Consider the following 20,710-nt stretch of genomic DNA (forward strand, 5'->3'; position numbering starts at 1 on the left):
CATCTGGGTTTGTATGGTTCCAGGAAGAAGAACTTTTTGCAGAAAAAAAAGTTCCTGTATAGAAATTTATAGTCAGTAAAGTGCTATAGTGACCCATCCCATCTTCATCATTATTCCTACTGAAAGGACAGAAGAGATGGGAGGGCTATGCCACAGTGAGAAGTGAAACAGACTGAAGGACAGAGGTAGCTGGAATACTTCATATAACTGCCACTCTTCTCTGCTGAGGATAGGTCAAAACCCTGGAGACCTTAGATCAACATAACCAAGATTTGTGCATAGCACAGTTTACTTTGCTAGAGAAGCATGAACCAGAAGCCACCACGGGAAAATTTCTCTTACTGTTAGAAAAGAATCTCTTTCCATGTTAGCTTCTAAGGAATTCTTTTTCCAACCTGCAAAGGACAGTTCTGATCCTGACACAGCCTACACAATAGGAGCAGTATGTAGCTAATAATTCCACTAAAAGAATTACATAATCAGAGGGTAATAGTACTCTGATTTTTCTCTTGCACTACTCTGGAAAAGAAAAGTATTCTTAGAAGTATGTTATTTTGCTGTGACATAACTGTTGCCTTAGGAAGGCTGACCTGAAACAAAGGCTGGACAAAGCTAGAAAAGAAAATATTTATTGTAAAACGTTCAAGATCCACCTTGGGCTGCACCAGGCTGCACCCAGGGTGGCCACAAAAGAAAGACGGCATCGGGGTCACAAGATCTTACATTTTTGTAAGTTTTGGTCCATTTGCATACTGGGGTTTAATTGTTCAATTACAGCTCCTGGTTGTGAGGTCCCATCCTTCTTGTTCCTCCCTTCCGTCCACTGTTGTTTGTGCTTTTAGATTGAAAGTTGTCCTTGGTCTCCAGCACGAAAAGGATTTGTTTTGTCTGCCTGCTCTGTGAAGACAGCTGACTGACACTTAATATGAGGCTCAGGACTACATCCCTAGGCAGCACAGGATCTGAAAATATGAAAGCTAGATCTTAAGGTATCATAACCTGGCACCTCACCAGGGTGGAGCTAATGCCTGAGCACCACCTCTGCCAGAGAAGCAGGTTGTAATAGAAAGCAGTGGCTCTACAGGAGGTCTGCAGTAGATTATAGTAGCAGCTTTGCCTCCTTCATTGTTTTACTTTCATTTGCTCACGCTTCATACTCTACTCACTCTACAAGTGGGAGCAACAAAGGCAATCCAAAACCCTTCCTCATTTCCCATACACACACAAAAAGGTCAGACTAGTCCTGTCCTAAATGACAATCTAGACAAACACAGCCTGGAGATCATAGAATCATTTAGGCTGGAAAACACCCTTAAGATCATTGAGTCAAACTGTTAACCCAGCACCGCCAAGCCCACCATTAAACCCTGACCCTAATTACCACACCTACACATTTTCCAAAGGCCTCCAGGGATGGTGACTCCATCACTTCCCTGGGCAGCCTGGGGAGTTCCAATGCTTGACAACCCTGTCGATGAAGAAACTTTTTCTTAATATCCATCTAAACTTCATATCATCAATGGCAACACAAAATTGTGACACAGGGCATAAAATAAATCCTTCACTGCCTCAGAGGTTTCTGACTTTGATAAAGTAAGCAGAACTCTAGAATGCAGGTTTTAGTGGCACTCAAAGACAGAACCTAGAAAGAAACAAGATAAAAAATATATATTACCTAGGCATATCTGACCTAAAATTTAAAAACTGCCTGCTCATTGCCTTGCAGAAAACTAAAATGTAAGTTCTAAAAGTGAATTTCTAAAATTAAATTCTATAAGTGAATAAATACATAACATACAAGGTCCCTACCATGACAGATTGTATCATTACATGGAAAGTATGACTTTGCCTTTTCCTTTTAAAGCAAAATCACAAGGGAACAGATTCTTTTACTGATATGACTTAAATAGAGCTCACCACCAAAAAGAAGACATGCTCCAAGGATTAGTATGCATTTTATAGTTACTGCTAAATTTTTGGAAATTAAATATTTAAATAACTGTTTGTCTAAGCAGTTTCAAGCTATCTTATAACATGCAGTGATAAAAATACTTCTTCATACGAGAGCCAGCGGAAAACATAAATCCAGCCAGAAGGAGCGTTCTGTGCTAAGAAGGAAACTTCCCTATACACAATTCAAATGTGTGTCATATATAAAGGCTGACAGAAAAGGGTTCCACAAGAGAAGAACCTACAAAACGGCCTCTTAAAATTCCAGCAGAAAGTATAATTGAAAAACTAATGGAGTAGATTTTGACTCTTAAAACCTTAAGCCATGGGGAGAGTCTACCAAAGCAGAACTACCTGCAGCAAACTTAAAGGTAAGGGTGCACTTGGTCTCAACACGGTGTGACCATCTACATATCTATGTAAACTGGTAGCACACCAGCAGCCTGGGTCCTCATTCTATCCTTAAGCACTGCCTGTAGTTCAATAACACTTCAGAATTAAGTAATGAAAATAATTATCAAATGCACTAGACACCTAATAGGAAAAATTGGAAAAGCTGAGCTGAAGTTTTTTACTATAAAATGTCATTCAAATACGTGGCATTTATTCAGACAATCCAGTGCTCACTAAAGAGCAAGCCTAGTAGTAGAACTAAAGCCCTATGTTTTACTTGATTTCCTAACATAAGAAATATTCTGTATTCTGCCATGAAGAATATTCTGTGGCTCTCCATCAGCTAAGTTCCCAGTGAACGAGCCTTTGATCCGCAGGCAGTCGCTTTGATGAAGTTGCTGGCACAACAATTATCTTCCATTCAGCCTGTTTCAGGAAACAATTTGGAGGGACCCGGTTATTCAGCAATGGCTAAAATAGCAGCAAGTCTGTCACACAAGGACTAAGCCACTGAGGGTGGGGCAACCACTGAAGTGTCGGGTCCCATGAGATCTCCCCAAGTGTGGGAAATGGCTCAGATATATGGGAGTGATTTGAATACAGAACAGTGTACGTGAGTGTGTGTAGGCATTCACACACAAGTGAGCATGTGTTTTTAACAAACACAGCAGTGAAGGGAATCTCTGCAGACACAGAGAAACAAGTTAGGGGGGAAAAAAAAAAAACAAAAAAACCCCAAAAATATCAAGATGCAGCCAGCCAAAGAGTGGCAGGAACAGGACTGTGAACAAAATCAAAGCAGCTCTTGGGCTCTCTGTGCTGAAAAATGCTTGGAACTGAGAAAAGAGAAATTTGTTTCTGCTACTTGAGTTCAAATATACTCAGAGAAAAATGCTCAACCTCTCTAAAATCCCTGAATTGCATAATAAAATACCTTGCTACATCTTCATTTTTTTCTTTTAGTGGAAATACCCTGAAATACTTTCCAAACTGATGAACTATTCATGCCAAAATGGTGAAACAATATTTAGGCAGAAAATTTGGGAAGCTGTAAAGGAAGTGTAACTAAAATCAGAAAATTATCTGGAATATATCTGCAACTAGTTAAATTCCTGGGATTTGGGTGTATGCTTTTGAAATTGAAATAAGGAATGCTTTCAACTACTTGATTTTTGAAAGTTGAACAATCTTATGTCTGTACTTTATATGAAACCATTGAACAAAAACTAGATTGTCATTCAGTTTTGATTTAAACTGATCTTGCTGCCTTCTGTAGCAGCAAAATTGCTACCTCCAGCATGATGTTTTAGTCTCACCTGCTCCGCCCTCACTTTGTCGAACATACATCCTGACAGTGTTAATGAGAACAGTAGGAGATGTTACTGTCTGAAATTTCGATATTGGAAAAGAAACTATACCACATATATTCTACTAATGAATTGCAGAATTTTCTTGATTTCCTTTAAAAGCAAACAAACAAATGAAACAAACCAATCAGAAGTTAAAAAGAAAGATGTGAATTGCATTTCAGAGTACCTGTGCTGCTCCAAACACAATTTTGATGGAAAAGCCCAAAGTTATGTATGTGCTGAATACTGAAACGTACTCAAAAATTTACTTTCCTCCCTGTCATAATTGCAAGAGCTTACAGAAGATTTAAATGATGCCCCTTTCACAAAGATGACTCCATATTAGAATCAAAATGTCTCACTGGAACTGGGAATTGTAACTTGAAATAAAAAACAACCCCTGTCATGAGCAGTGCCAGTTGCAAAATGGAAGAAATTTGAAGTAAAAAATATGCAGAAAAGAGCTGATCAAAGATAAAGGCACAGAAACTGTTGCTTAGATTTAAATATTAGTAATTTTCAAAGGAAGAAGATTAGAATAAAAGACCTCTATGATGTATATACTCAGAAGCAAGTGGGAAGACAACTTGAAATTATTAATACATAGGGTCAACTTTTTAATTCAATTTTACCATAAACCAAAAACATTTTAAATGAAATTACACTCTCTAAGGAAAATGTAGTAGGGTGTTTTGTTGTTGTTGTTGTTTTCTCTTTTTTTTTAATCCAAAAATGTAGTTAGATTTTAATTGGGGCACTCAAAGGAGGCCAAATGACAAATGATGGAGATAGACAGTAAAAAAGAACATAGTAACTAAATAAGGAAGAGAAGAAAAGTAGGGAAAGTAGCACAAGAGGAAGGAGTGAAACAAATTATTTACCTCTTGCTGCAGCTCCTGAAAGCTTTTGTGCTCCTCATCTCTTTCACATTTACTGTAACCTCCCCGAGGATCTCTGTGTTTCACAGCTGTAGAGATGAAAACACATTTGTATCACAGAGTATCCATTTCTCAATCTTAATTTTTCTTAACTTGCTTCACACCTCCATCATTGACTACAGTCTGATAAAATTATTTAGAGTGCTTTTTTTAGCCACCAATCTGTCTCCAACAAACCCATCACCACGGGCTCCCACCCAGCAGTCTCCTGCTCCTCCACAACTTCACCTTCCATTTCCCTCTGGGCTGCAGCTGCTCTTATTGACAGAGTTCTTAAGTGGTAAAATGTATTCAGGTGTCTAAACTGGAGAAACTGCTTCTTTCATGGCAGTAGAAAACCTAATTACAGAACAGTCTCTAGCCCATATTTAGGCACCAATTAATTGCTCTTAGGTCCCCAAACCCTTCTGTCTTCTACATGGAAGGCATAAGAGCTCCCATTGTTTCTTTGCACTTTACAAGTCATAGTATTACAGCAAAATAAGTTTGAAACTGCTCAGTATTTCACAAGAAAAATGTTTATATTATTTAAAAGGTTCCAAAACTTCCATTTTCAAAATGAAATAAAAATATTTTCCTTTGACCTCCAAGAAAGAAAAGAAACAAAAAGCACAAACCCTGTTTTGATTGCATTTCCATGTAATGTCACAGATATATCTTCTATTTCCAGCTGAAAGAAAAAAAAAAAAAAAATTGAAAAAAGGCCTTATTTTGTTTTGTTTTGTGTTTTTGTATATTTTTTGTGGTTTTTTTTTTGTTTGGTTGGTTTTTGTTTTGGTTTGGTTTTGGTTTTGTTTTTTTTTAAATACTTTTATACCAAATCATCTGGCTTCTCCTACAAACCCAACAGAATGAAGAGGTTGGCACTTGGCACCCCCCTCCAAGGGCCTGGCCTGAGGAGCTGAAACGTGTTTCAGGTTTCCCCAAGTACAAAAATCCAGCTCTGTTGGGATGAAGAAAATACGCAACCAATGTGATGGGAACTACTTATTAGACTGCAGGACGGGAAATTAAATATATTAAATGCAAGTGAAGAGCACATGTGCTACTGGCTTAAGAGAAATGCAGAGATTTTCATCCTGTGTGGAAGTCCAGCCAGAGCAACTGTTTTGAACACCAGGTAGGGAAAAGGAAGGTAGAAACATTATTTGGTCCTAAAAGAGACACAACTAAAGAAAACTGAATAAGCTTTCATGTCCTTTTTGTTTTGTTGATTTTTTTTTTTACAGCCAGATTAGTGAGACACTGGAACAAGTTGCCCAGAGAAACTGTAGATTCCCCATCCCTTTAAATGTTTAAGCCAAGGTTGAATGGAACTTCAAGTGACCTGGTCTAGAGGAAGGTGTCAGTGTCCACAGCAGAGGGTCAAGACTAGATGGTCTTGCAAGTCCTTTCCAACCCAAATCTCCCAAAAATTGTATGTTATAAAATTAATATTTCCTCCCAAGGTAAGGAAAACAATGGTTAATAAGGGCCAGTTGATGTATACCCTGTATTAATTCCAGCTCAAATAAAAGTGTAATGGTAGTTTAAAGAAAAAAAAAAAAAATAACCAGTCAGCGGCACTGCAAATCATGGGTTTCAAAGAGTTATGAGTGGGTCTCAAACTGTAGTAGGAATAGCAGCTCAGATTATCTGATACCCAAAGGCATTTGCTCTGAGACAAGCTCAGATAAGGAAATAATAGTCAGGAAGCATCAGTGTTCAGCAAATAGTCAAATGCTGTTATCTACAAAAGCTGGAAAAGATTAAAGCTAGAAAGGTCTCCAGGAACCTGTCCAAGCACCATGAAAAAGCTGTGTGGCAAACAAGTACATCCACTGTGACCCCTCTAGGTCTTCTTTACTCAGTCCTAAGAAACACCCAGTGCCTGGTGTGTGCATGAGACTGACTCTTCCTCCAGTTTCAGCAAATGCAGCTGCTGGAAGACAACTTGCATTCCTGCTGTCACATCTTTTTCCTGGTGCCTCTTTTATTCCCCAGCATCTTTTTTGATCTTTTTCGTTCTGGTCTTCTTGTCTGTGTCTTCAGCTTAAGTCTTATTTGGCCAGATCACTCTTTTTGGCAGCACTGATGCAAGTCTGAAACAGGCAGAATAAAACAATGTTTTTGAACAGCTCAGTGCTCATAAAAGCCAAATCTTGAAGTCGCTGTCTGCTCTAACAACAATGCCATAAATGAAAGTCAAAGCAGAAACGGAAGATATATTTTCTAACTTGGCTTTTTTCCTCCCTTTTCCTCTTTGTGTGTGCATCTCCTGATTCATCATTGAGGAGGCAGATTCAGGCTTTTACCACAGAAGTAATAATATCAACTCTAGCTATTTCTTCACCCAAAAAGAACAGTTACTACCATCTTTAATACCACCTAAAAGGCTGCCAAATACAACAGTTTCCATTATTATAAAATAAATACAAAACAAAATTAACAGCCACTACTGCAACTATGGAGAAGGGATGTTAGAAATGTGATTAAAATCTCCTTCAGCTGCTTTCCTGGCCCCTTTTTTTTTTTTTTTTCTTTTTTTTTCTTTGTGGCGAATAAAGGTTTAAACTTCTGGGATTTGGCTGGTGTGGTTTTTTTTGTTTGTTTTTTGTTTTTTTTTTTAAGTGTGAGTGCTTGTTGACAGATGTTTGGGCGTCTCTGAATGACCAGACTTTAATTACTTTGTACGTGCAGTGGGTCATATAAAAAAATACCTTTGACTGTCCTGACTCATTTGTTCCAGTAAAACAGGCTTAAAGTTTGTAATTAATACAGGATGTCACTATCATGTCTCTGTCCCTCAGAGCAAACTCTATAAACACTGTGCCATTATTTCTTCATTATTTCCTTCATCCTAGCGCTCTTCCTCTCACAGCTTAGCTGCCAATCCCTGGGCTACCCCCCTATCCTTGCTGCCTTAGGAGCCTCAACCACGTCTGCTCTCCCTAGGCAAGAAGCTGCTCATTCCTGGTATCTGTTACTGAAGTGAAAGTCAGTCCTTATGTTAAGACTCAGAGTCTTCACTTTTGCTTATATGAATCTGAGACAGCACAAAATGAGGCCTGAAGGCCTTTTTACAGCTCGGACTGTTCATATTCTTGCCTTCAAGATTCTGGTTTACAGGTAAAGTATAATTGCTACACTGCAGCTCTACCCCTCCTTTTTGGCCTCAGCAGCCACTGCAGCATCTCCAATCCTTTATACAGCACCCCTCTAGGTTGTCTTTTGTGTAGACACTTTCCTTGGAAAGACTCTCTATACATGCCGGGCTCCTAGACATCCATTCTCTTGATTTACTATTCCCTTTCACACGTTCCAGCCAAACACAGAACCAAAGCACTTCACCCAGTTTTGAAACAGCAGAAGGTATGTAAGTCACAGACAAGGAAACGTCTTCCCATCACAAAGAAAACTCAGTGGTGTACTAGTGTACCTAACCAGCCTGAGAAATCTCTGTTGTTGGACACATCAGGAAAGAGATGGCAGGGGCTTCTGGTCAGTCACCCGGCAAGGTGCAAGTTACCTGCAGCGGATTATGTTCTGGGAGAACAGATGTTCTACAGACCCTTCCAGACATAGCTCCTGATCTTGCAAGAAAAGTAGCAGTATCTGAGTTCTGTTCAGGCAGCCACTTAAAAGCTGTGGTCAAACTGCACTAGAGCTAAGTGCTTGGTAGTTGTTCCACAAAAGAAGTATGCTGCCACCACCTGTGGGCCCAGTTGCAGGTTGCCTTTTCAATACCAGCCTTTTCCCAGATCCCTTTCCCTGCTTTGTGGTGCCTGCTATGACTCCAAACATGACAGGAGAAATAGCAGGAATATTTGCCGTACCGCTTGGAATGGATGATGCTCCTTTCAAGTCAGTGAGACAATTCAGAATAATGAAGGTACGGACATAATTTCAGTAAAATATTAGTGTAATAACAATGAAGATTTGACAGATTGTGGATACTTACACTTCACTAGATGTAATAAGGAATTATGAATCAACCACACTGAAGGTAAACTTTCAATGAGGGAAATGGCATTGAAGATTCTGAAGTTACACAAAAATAACATCCTTCAGTAAAAAATCACTTTCATTGCCATATAAAATAGATTTGGCAGCATTCAGATTTCTCAGGAAAATTACAAATGCAATCTGTGAAATCAAACTGAAGGGTGCTAAACAAAAGCAGCAAGTGGGGAGTCTCCTGTTACTGATGAGATCACCAGGGAAACACTCGTTCTCATAAAGAAATGATCAGTATCTCACTGGAGCAAAGGTAAACAAAAGATGAGGGGATAGAAATGCTTGATTTGAGATGTTTAAATTCCTCTGCAATGTCCAATAAAGAATGCAATGCAGCTGACTTGAGTTAGTTGCAACTGACGAAGTTCTTCGGTCGGTCCATTTCTGCCAGATGGATTCAAAACTTTGAAAACTGTCAAAATACAGAATGGTTAAAGTACATCGAGTCTTACAGAAAACAGGAAGCCACTACAAAAACTGCAGTTGTTAATTACAGAGGAACCAGTCATATTTAAAATAAGCAGAAACAGAGTGATTAATGCAGTGCATAAATGAGTTTTCTGTGTTGGTAAACAAACAAGGAATTACCAGGCAAAATAAGCACGGCCATCTTTCAGTAATCAACAAATGGAAAATTACATAATCAGAAAAAACCAGTCTGTACTACTCCTGTAGACAGTGTAAAGGGAAAGTAATAGAATTTAGCAGCTGCTGATGGTACCAGTGAACAGTATTTTAAAAAACCACTGTTTTCTCCACCTATATGTGTCTATTAAAAGGCATGTCTCACTCATTTTAACTACTGTTAGTCTCTTCTTTTTTTTTTTTTTTTTAACATAGCTATGATTATAACAATCTGAGTATCTCCAAAAGGAATAAACATACAGAATATAGCTTTGATACAATTAAACATGAAAGATTTGCCGTGGTATGATGACAAGAAATCAGCAACAGGAACTTTAATAACAAACCTGAATTCTTTACATCTTGCATCAACAGCAAAGGATGTTGTGATGTGTTTGTCATATGATGTAATTCTAGGAACAAAGACTGGCTGGAAAAGGTGTCAGCTGGTAATTAATTATAAGCACATGACAAATCTTTAATAAAAGCTATTCCTGTGGATGACCAGTTTCCATGCAAAAGGAAAAAACATCACAGTCATAAAGCAAATATACAATACCATAATAAAAAATGGGGTTTTATGAAATTCTCTTACGTATGCTATATCACGTTAAAATATGCATGCTGTGTTATGTTAAAAGCAAACTGGTGATTGTTAGAATGTGTAATAACTTACAGAGTCATTAGGTTTCATTTTAGTAATGTCAGGTATGAAACAAATTTACTAAACAGATGCTGAAAGTAAGCCTTGGTAATATGAGATGCAGAGCCTGAGCTAGCAACACTGAAATGGGAGTCTTGCATCCCACAGCTGGGTGTCTGAGAAAACAAGGCTTACACAATCAACAGCCATTACTCTGTGTCCCTGCCACTCCACACCTAATAATACTTGAATGGGCTGGCCAATTCTTTCACTTGAATTGCAAAATAATTCATATTGGATGAGTCTTAAGTGCGGAAGGATCCAAAGTTAAATTAATTTTAACCATTTGAGTCACAAAATTATTTGGATTGGATAAGACGCCAAGAGGTCATCAGAGGTTTCACTGATGAAGTGTCAATGGGTAAATGAATTTTTTCTAAGTTTCAAAAAAATTAAAAATCCATTACAATACAAATTTATAAGCAGAGCGTATGCTTTGTATCAGCTGACTGACCAACTAAGACACATGTATCTGTATTAAAGTAGCTCTGGGTGAGTCAGAGAACGTACCAATGCTTACATAGGTGTGATGTCACCCTGGGGAGTGCTGTGTGAGTTAGGACATAGAACTGAGGCTACAGAACATAAATCTGTAAGAAAATAGCTTTGAACATTCTATTGCTCATAGAACTAAATTGTTTGCCTGAGGCATAAATGTAAGAACTGAAAATAGTAAGACTTATTAAATGAGCTACAGAACAGTAGCACACCATCTGATATAGGTAACCTTCCAATTTGAGTTTAAAAGGCCATGTTTAATTTACTTTATAAAGTAATATGGACATTGTTTCTATTCTAAAGGGCCCACAATCAGAAGGTGATTTCTGTGCAGAGTTTGAGATACTGCTTGAGGGGAAAAATAATTATTTCTGAAAGAGAAAGCTGCTGCTTCTTAGTTGCAAGGCTGATTTTCTTTCAGATAATGTATTCACCAGCAATTATATGAAAGTAATAAAGACTCAAAGAAACAACCACCCCCTACAAATGCTGAGCATTATTTAAACTTCTGATCAAGATTCCTCTCCCTCCTTCACCACTTAATTAAAATCACAAATTATAGATCTGTATGATCTCTCTCAGACTTTATTACTCTTCAAAATCTGATCATCTGAATTTGAGGAGGGATTTTATCCATCTGTTGGGAAGCGTGGAGGCTGCTCAGCAGAAGATCTGTATTTCTTTTTAGCAGGACTGTCCTGCTTTCCAAGGCAGGAGGATCACATGGCAATTTATCTGAAGATGGAACCAGATGAAGATACCATCTGTTTCTTCCATGCTGTGTAACTGGATCAGACTCAAGTATGTAGCAGCTGTGGGTGTAGCTATCTCTATAGACAGCAGCTGATGCTATCCAATACTTCTCCAGAAAAGTTTAATCAGGATGGGAACTTCGTTGGTAAGTCAAGTTAAATGTCAGGCCTTCTACTGCTGCATAGAGGGGAACACCTTAGATCTCCTACATGCAGATGTCTCATCTTGACATGCTTTGATATGAACCCTCGGGAGGAAGCCTTGACTGCAACATCAACAGCATAGCTGTGACCTTTCCCTCCATAACATGAGCTTGTGCTGTTGTGTGGAGTGTTCCAACAGTAATCTGGAGAATTTTGTTGCGAGAGTTTCTCACTCAAGTGTATTTCTTTGCCCAGCAGGTTGTCCTCTGTCTTGAACGGTCTCTAATCTCACTGGGTCCCAAAATGCTGGAACACATATCTACTAAACTTCCACTGCTAGCAGTAGTTATTTATGCTGAAAAGCTGGTAAAATTTGAACTTTAACCTGTTGACTTGTGTTTTACAAAATGACAGAATTTCCAAATGCCTAGGAAAATAGCTGTGTTTAGTAAGTACCAAAGAAGTCGAGTATTTTTTATAAAGACTGTCAGTACTGATGTTTACTTTCTGTTTTAGCTTCTGTCCCAGCTCTGCCTGTTTTAGCATGCTCTGTTGGTCTTGTGGTAACCAAACCCAAATTTTCTCATCAAAGGCTTTAAGTATGTCTACACTGCAGTCAGAGCTGTGACTGATCCCTGTACAGACTTATATGAGGCAGCTTTAACATAAGCATGTTGGATATTTAGAAGAGTAAATCTGAAATAGCATGGTCATTGCAAATACGCTGGAGATACTCTAGTTTCTGTGGTGAGGCTAGCAAGTGACTTAAACAGAATTGGACACCTCTGAGAGGGTGAACAAGTAATAAAGATCACTGATTATTCTTGGTCTTCCCTGACCTGTATGAAAGCTGGGAGGAATGATACACATCATAATACCTTGGTGGAAAAAAATGACAATGTTCTTATAAATATAAATCACAATTTATAATTGATACTTCTTAGAATTGTAAACAAAATAAAGAAAGCAATAAAGATTAATGGAACAGGAAAAGACAAACTCCCTGACATTTCCAGAAGGTATTGCCTTCATTGACATAAAATTCCTTGTTTGGTAAGCCATCTTTGAAGTCACAAACATTGCAAACAAATCCTGATGCTTTCTTGGATCAGTGCAGATTTTTGTCATGCTAATGCATTAAATTTACCAGGTCTGAGCTAAATCTGGTGCTGGATAGAAATGTCACACTAACCCCCTAATCATGTAATTGAGCCATTTAGGTCCATTACTCAACATATTCTTGGCCTTTTAGAGAAAAGTATTTAGAAATTTTACAATCCAAACTGTGACACAAGGACAGCATTGGCTGTGCTTACAGTAGTCTGTTTGGCTCATCTCAGCCAACATAAATGCAATGACACAAACCCTGCAGAATCTTGCACGGGTCAGGTGGCCCGGAAACGTACTGGAAATACAAGTGACTCATAAGTGCTCAATTTTCCTCCCTCACACCAGAGAAAAAACAGCTTAAACATTTATGGGATATGCCATGGATTACACATGAGAAAAATAAGAGGCTGCAGTGGGTTGATCTCATCTGCCAGGCGGCCACCACGGCTGCTGTATCACTGCCCCTCCTCACCTTGATGGAGGGGAAGAAAATATGATGAAAGACCTGTGGGTCAAGGTATAGAGAGGGAGAGATCACTCACCCATTATCATCATAGATAACATAGACTCCGCTTGGGAAGATTAATTTAATTTATTGCCAATCAGAGCATAGCAGGAAATAAGAAGTAAGAACAAAACTAAAAATACCTTCCCCTCACCTCTCCCTAATTACTGGTTTCAACTTCACTCTGATCTTTTCTACCTCTTGCCCTTCAGCAGCACAGGGGAACAAGGAATGGGTCTGCAGTCTGTACAACACAAAGTGCTTTGCCACTTCTTCCTCCTCACACTCCTCCCCTACTCCAGTGTGGGAGTCCCTCCCACGAGAGACAGTCCTTCGTGAGCTTCTCTTGCATTAATCATGCCCACAGGCTGCAGGCCTTGAACTGCCCCAGGATGGTTCACTCCCACTGAGTGCAATACTTCAAGAATCGCTGGATTCTCCATGGCTCCAGCCTGGGCTCTTTCATGGGGACACAAGTCCTGCCAGCAAACCTGATACAGTGTGGGCTCCTCTGTCCATGGACCCATAGGTTTATCCAGAACCTGCTCCACTATAGGCTTCCCATAGGGGTTACAGCCTCTTTTGGGCATCCACATGCAGCATGGGATCCTCCACAGAAGGTAGGTGGATCCCTGATCCATGATGGATCTCCATGGGATACAGGAGCACAGACGTCTCACCATATTCTTCACCATGAGCCGCAGGGGAATCTCTTCTCCAATGCCTGGAGCACCTCCTGCTCCTTCTTCTCCACTGGCTTTGGTGTCTGCAGAGCCTTTTCTCTGTCATCTTCTCACTCCTCTCTTGGGCTGCTGTTGCTATTGCATAGTTCTATCCCCCTTCTTGAATCTATTATCCCAGAGGTGCTGCCACCATCTCTGATGGGCTCAGCCTTGGTGCACCTCAGAGCCACCTGGCACTTGCTCAAGCAGACACAGGGGAAGCTTCTCACTGAGGCCAACCTCTGCAGCACTCCAACTACCAAACCCCATACAGACCCAATACAGAGGCCAAAAGCTAAGTGGTGTTGAACACACTCTTTTCATACAAAAGGCAATCCAGAATTCTTCAAATAAACTGTTTTCCATACATTCAAATCATTTTAGCACGAGCCTGTTTGATCTTGCAGACAGAGAGATTGATCTATCAGTGTGTCAGGGGAAAAGATGACACCTTCAAAACATCTGAACTGTTCTTTTGTCATACGTTCCACTGATTAACCAGAAGGCATATTGTATTATCTGCCATAGGAACTATAATTTCCATTTTTAAGATTTGTGTAGGTATTTTATCTGTTGTAACTTGATGGTTGTTCTGTGGTTTGTGGCTACCCTTCCTAGTTCCAAATGTTCTCAATTGAGTTGAATTGTAGATGTGGCTAAACATATTGCTTCCTCTTCTCTTGAGTAATCTCTTTCAACACTCCACTGCAGTATTGATATTGCTGCAGACATCAATACAATGTATTCAGAGCCAAGCAGGCGTCTTCTTTATAGAGAAACATTTTGAGATTCTGCAGGAATTACTTATGACCACAGTTTTTCATTCTTGTCCCCTAAGAAAAAAGACTTTTGGAAAATGTTTGATAAAATGATATTTTTTTAAATAATGGGATATTAAGCATAAAAAATATATATATTTTTTAATGTCAGAAATATTTCTTGTATTTTTACACCTAAGACAAAAGAAATTTTTTCAAAGAAAATTTTGTGCTTATCAAAGTTCCAAATTGTTCTTTCAGTCATCAGGATACTTTTCTGTATCACCATGTACTTGCATAGACCAGGTAAGAATAATGTTTCTATTAAACAAACAAGTTGACAAATTGCTTTGTCAACCACTAAAAGAGCAGCAAGAACCACCACTCCCAAATCATCCAGCTTCCAAGAAAGGAGTGTTCCAATTTTCTCTCTTGCTGAAAAATGTTTTCTATCCACAACAAAGACTACCGATACTTTTAATGCAATTTAGTTTTGCATCATCTGATCTTACAAAGAGGGATTCTTGAGTATTATCAACATTATATTAATTCTGCCTTTTATTTGAACAGACAAACTGACCTTGTCTGCATACTTATTTGTTTGGCTGGAAGGAAGAGGATTAACTTTCATGGACGATTGTTTTAAAGGAAAGGAATTGATCTATACTTAAATTACCATGCCCCCTCAGCAGTAAGCAAGGGATTACATTACATGTTCAGTTCATCACACATTTGTAAAGCTTACCATACAGTAATAACTCCACGTGTTGTACAACTGCAATAACACTTGATTGCAGAAAGTTCTTTAGTTTAGAGCCGGCATAAATACCCAAAGCAAACAGTTGTCCTCCATAAAATGGATGGGCTATCCCATGCACTGTAGCTTCACTGATTCTGCTGTAAAATGCTATTCCCTGTCTTTGGAAACTACCTGAAAGGTTTACTATCAAAGTTGTTAGGGATGGGCATTTCCAGAATCTCAAGTGCAGATAAAACTATTACTAGAAAGTATGCTTTGAGGTGGGTGTTTCATTGCTGCTAAAACATCATAAAGCCAACAGTGCAGCCACAGTGCAGCCGGTTTCTTGTCTCACTTCACACAAACAGAATCGCAGAAACACTATTAAAACTTCTGCCAGAATGAAAAAAGGACTCCAACCAACAACAAATAGACGTTGCTATTTGGCTTGCCCACACTAAAATTTGAATCATACTATCAACAGAAAATGACTGAAAATGCTTATCCAGCACAGCTGTTAGGCACAATACTTAATAGCAATTTCAGGACACCTAAACATAATCCTGATGCTACAGTTCTTTGAAGCACACTGTTGAATTACCTCCCTCTTTCATCTCAGTTGCCAAAAGAGATTGCATTAACTGAGTTAACTGGTTAACTGAAACTCTATAGTCTTGTATTCAGGCAGAAATCACTTTTCCACAGCAGGTGTTTGGAATTCATCAAACCTTAAACCAAGCTTCCCAGATGAGGCCTGGTCTCTCACGAACATTTTGTGCTAAAGCTACTTTATCCGAGGTGTTCAAGGATCCAAATCCAGATGGGTATAATTTCAGTTTAGCCTGCAGCATGCCCCAGGAGTCTCAGATTAGGTGCTGTAATGCTTGTATAAACACTTACAGGAATATTTCTATTCCTGTTCACAACATCAGCATGCAAAAGACAATTCAGACAGCCTCAGGTGAGATCACCTTGCAAAGGTTCAGGTTATTCAAACCTTTTACACCTGGTAATTACTAATCTACCTCACGCATGTGCCAGTAAATGTATATGTGCAGTTTCACAGGATTTCATCCCATCACCAGCTCAGTTCTGCATTTATTATGTATGGATCTGCCTAGGCAGGTCACCTTTTCTGCCAGATTTGGATTCTATAGTTTCCCTGTTCTCCCAACATCAGTCTGAACTGAAATCACACTGATAAAACCAGCAAATAGAGGCTCAGGGAAATGATACTACTAGGAAGAAAAAGCAGAAAACTCCTGGAAATTTGCAGACCTACCCTTTGCTGGATTATTAGTTCATTATTTTATTAAATATCACTGCTTGGACACTGCCCAGGGACAGCAATGACTCAAAGTATTCCCTGCCTTAAAAGTTCTGGCACTTGACCCACTTCTTACAAAGAAATAGGACATCAGTTGAATTCCTAACTTCAGCTCACTAGTGACAGGACTCTTGTGGCCCTCTGTCATGGTTTGACACTTGGCCGAACACCAGGCACCCAGGAGAGCTTCTTGCTCACCCTTCCCCTGCCACAGCTGGGCAGATGAGAGAGAAAAATTTAACAAAGAATCCATGAGTTGAGATAAGAGCCAGGAGAAAACATTCCAAGGAAAAACAATCTCAGCTTAGAGATATGAAGTGAATTTATTGGTAACAAAATCAGAAAAGGATAATGAGAACTAAAATAAGTTCCTAAAGAACACCTTTTCCCCCAAATACCTCCCTCCTTCCCACTGACACCCAGGGACACAGGGCCTGGGGGTTTTGGTCAGTTCATCACCCGAGGTTTTCTTCCGCTGCTCAGGGAGAGGAGTCCTTCCTCTGTGAGACCATGGAGTCCCTCCCACGGAGACAGTTCTCTGGGAACCTTCCCAGCACAGTTCCAGTCCCACGAGCAGCACTCCTCCCAAACTGCTGCAGTGTGAGTCCCTCCCACGGGCACACAGTCCTCCCAAAACTGCTGCGGCGTGGGTCACTCTTCCACGGGTGCAGTCCTGCAAGGACAGGCTGCTCCAGCCTGGAAGCAGGGCCCCCTCTCTCCATCGAGCCTGGCACAGGAACCACGGCCTCCTCCTGCAGGGATCCACGGCTCCAGCACGGGCACCTCCCCACGGGCTGTGGGTGGATCCCTGCATCCCTGTGGATCCCCAGGGGCTGTGGGTGGATCTCTGCATCCCTGTGGATCCCCACGGGCTGTGGGTGGATCCCTGCATCCCTGTGGATCCCCACGGGCTGTGGGTGGATCTCTGCATGCCTGTGGATCCCCAGGGGCTGTGGGTGGATCCCTGCATCCCTGTGGATCCCCAGGGGCTGTGGGTGGATCTCTGCATCCCCGTGGATCCCCACGGGCTGTGGGTGGATCTCTGCATCCCTGTGGATCCCCACGGGCTGTGGGTGGATCCCTGCATCCCTATGGATCCCCAGGGACTGTGGGTGGATCCCTGCATCCCTGTGGATCCCCAGGGGCTGTGGGTGGATCTCTGCATCCCCCATGGATCCCCAGGGGCTGTGGGTGGATCTCTGCATCCCTGTGGATCCCCAGGGGCTGCAGGCTCTCAGCTGCTTCACCATGGTCTCACCACAGCTTGCAGAGGAATCTTGGCTCTGGGGCCTGGAGCAGCTCCTGCCCCTCCTTCTCCACTGACCTTGGTGTCTCCACGTTGTTTCCCTCACATGTTCTCACCTCCCCCTCTTCTCTGGCCAGAATTAAAACTCTGTCTCCACTTTTGCTTTGATTTCTTCTTCAATCTGTTATCACAGAGGCGTGACCAACATCTCTCACTGTCCCAGCCTTGGCCAGCAGCATGTCCATCCTCAGAGCCATCAGGGATTGGCTCTCCTGGACATGGTGGAAGCTTCTGGCAGCTTCTCACAGAAGCCACCTCTGTGGCCCCTTCTGCAACCAAAAACCAGGCTGTGCAAAACCAACACACCCCCAAAAACCTTTGGGTCTATAAATATAATAAGCTAGCTTGTTGCTACTTCCAACAGCCCTCTTGGTAAGGTAACCAGGCCTCTCAGGTGTGCAGTTTCCATGATAGTGGCAGGATCCTCAGATGCTGAAGTGTGATGCCCTCAGCAGCAGCATGGTAGCAGTTCCCTTCTCTCCAGAAAGCTTTGGGGTTTTTTTTTCAGAGGCACTTGCCAGTAGTTCTTCCAGTTGCTGCAAAATTGTCATCTTTTTAAGGCATGTAAATCAACAACTCAGGTAGTCTGAGTACTACCTAACCCACTTCTTTTTAGTGATGAATGGTCCAGTACAACCCACCACAAACAGCAAGCAATCTAGGCTTCTTAAAATGCAATTTTTTTTTTTTTTTTCTGGTTTATGCAGGAGCAATCAGTGATGTATTTCCTTTAACCACCCTCAAAAACAATTCACTGACATCTGAAAAGACTAGTCTGTATTTTTATGAATGAAGAGTTATGGATGTCCCCCAGTACAGAAGCTACTATGAAGGCTACTCAATGCTTATTGATGATGCAATTTTAAAGGGTTTTTATCTCCTTGCAGTTACCTTTCTGTGGGGATACAATTTTAGCAAAGTATGACAGCTATTGAGAGCTGATGGCATAGCTTTTCTGTACCTGAAAAGATGCCTGTCAGAAACTCAATTGTAGCTAAGTAATTTCAGACTTGTTTTCAGCCAGCTTCTAAATGTTACGTTTACTGAGTTCTTGCTTTAAATCAGACCAGTTTTCCCCTACATACTCTGAGAATAGCTAGAAGACCTCAGCATCTACACTAGTGCACTTGAAATACCAGGACCCTCATCCTTCGATGAAAAATATTTGATCCATGTTGAACTTTCTTAAGCCTGGAGATGCAGGGAGAGATATATGTTGGTGCATCTTCACTGTTTTCTCTTTCACACATTAAAAAGACAAAACTGGCCTGCTGATTACATTCCTCTCCAAAGATCTGGTTTAACAGAATAACATAATCACAGGGTTGATGATTCGTCTTCCTCCTCTTCCTCCTCTTCCTCCTCCTCTTCTTCCTCTTCTTCCTCTTCTTCCTCTTCCTGTTCCCCTTCCTCTTCTACTTCCTCTTCCTCTTCCTCTTCCCCTTCCTCTTCCTCTTCGTCTTCTACTTCGTCTTCCTCTTCTACTTCCTGTTCCTCTTCTTCTTCTTCTTCTTCTTCTTCTTCTTCTTCTTCTTCTTCTAGGGTGGGAAGGGACTTCTGGAGATCATCTAGGCAAATCCCCCTGCCCAGGCTTTATGCTGTCACATTCAGCAGATGACAAGAAACACATCAGGTGAACTTCGAATGTCTCCACAGTAGGAAATGCCACCACCACTCTGAAACACTCAAGAGAAAGATACTGTATCCTCTCCACCAATGTATTCTTTGCTTGCTTGCTTGGCCACTTCTGAATGGGGTATAATCAAATATTTTTCACATCATTTCACAGGTGCTTTGATCTGATGCCTCCACCTACAGTATTAGGAAAGAATGCTGCAATCTAAGAGGTACAGAATATATCACCCTTAACCTTAAGAACAGAGATATGGTACATCTTCAGGATCGTAGCTGAGCCACAATTCCCTGCTTTTTTGTAATTTCTAGGAGTTTCAGACATAACTTCCATCCTCCTGCGTACAAGAGTTTGCTTGGGTAATGTCAAGAGAATAGTTGGACTACCAGAGGCCCTTCTCAAATACTTCAGCCTCCAAGGACAGGATGCTTATCAACATAGTAACTTTTGAAAAAGGTTGTGACTCACCCTGGCTTTCTTGGCAAATTCTAATGAAAATTTTTATTTCCTCAGTGCTTCCTCTAATTTGGAGCAGGACAACAGTATCACTGATGGGTTGTGTTGGGTCCATTTGAGATGAAGTTAATTTTCCTGACAGCAGCCCTCACAGAGCTGTGCTTTGCACTGGTAGCTACAGAAGTGTTGATAACACACCAGTGTTTGGCTCCTGCTGCACAGCACCGGCACAGCACCAGCATTGTCTTCCCAGCATTCTGCACCTCACATCAATAGGCTGGGGGTGAGCAAGACCTTGGAAGGGGACACAAATAGACCAGCTGACCCAAACAGACCAAAGAGGTATTTCATAGCATATGATACATAAATATCATAAAACATAAAAGATATAAAAGCTAGCAAAAATAGGAGGCATCTGTTACTTATGTTTGCCTTATAGAGCAATGGCTACTAGCGCTGAAGTCCTGTTTCACAGGAAGTGGCCTGACATCACTTGCTGATGTGATCTAAAGAATAAAGTCTTGGTCTTTTCCCTTGGCTTGTGTGCATGCAACCTTTTACTTTTGCTTTCGGAAAATTCTCTCAACTCAGAAATTGTCTTCCATCTTATTCTCTGTCCCCTGTCCAGCTGAGGAGGGGGAGTGGTAAAGATGTTGGTGGCTGCCTGGCATCCAGCCAAGGTCAAGCCACCACAGTTCTTTTTCGGCTCCCTATATGGCATGAGACAACGGCAGGTTTATATCATGCATGCTATCATTATTAAGTGGCAAGCTCCCCTGCAGGACACTAGGTTTGTCAGCTACTTAC

The 20,710-nt window shown here is 40.8% G+C and overlaps 1 long non-coding RNA gene across 1 annotated transcript; it reads right to left on the minus strand.

Moving 5' to 3' along the window:
• Window positions 1-617: 617 nt before the first annotated feature.
• LOC120765589 (uncharacterized) lies at window positions 618-4,863 on the minus strand. The gene is made up of 3 exons (XR_005704475.2): window positions 4,828-4,863; window positions 4,574-4,659; window positions 618-2,769 (listed from the first exon to the last, which is right to left on the minus strand). It is a non-coding gene; the product is annotated as an uncharacterized LOC120765589 (long non-coding RNA).
• Between the last annotated feature and the right edge of the window lie 15,847 nt (window positions 4,864-20,710).

Source organism: Hirundo rustica, chromosome Z, assembly GCF_015227805.2.
Source record: "Hirundo rustica isolate bHirRus1 chromosome Z, bHirRus1.pri.v3, whole genome shotgun sequence".
NCBI classification, from domain to species: domain Eukaryota; kingdom Metazoa; phylum Chordata; class Aves; order Passeriformes; family Hirundinidae; genus Hirundo; species Hirundo rustica.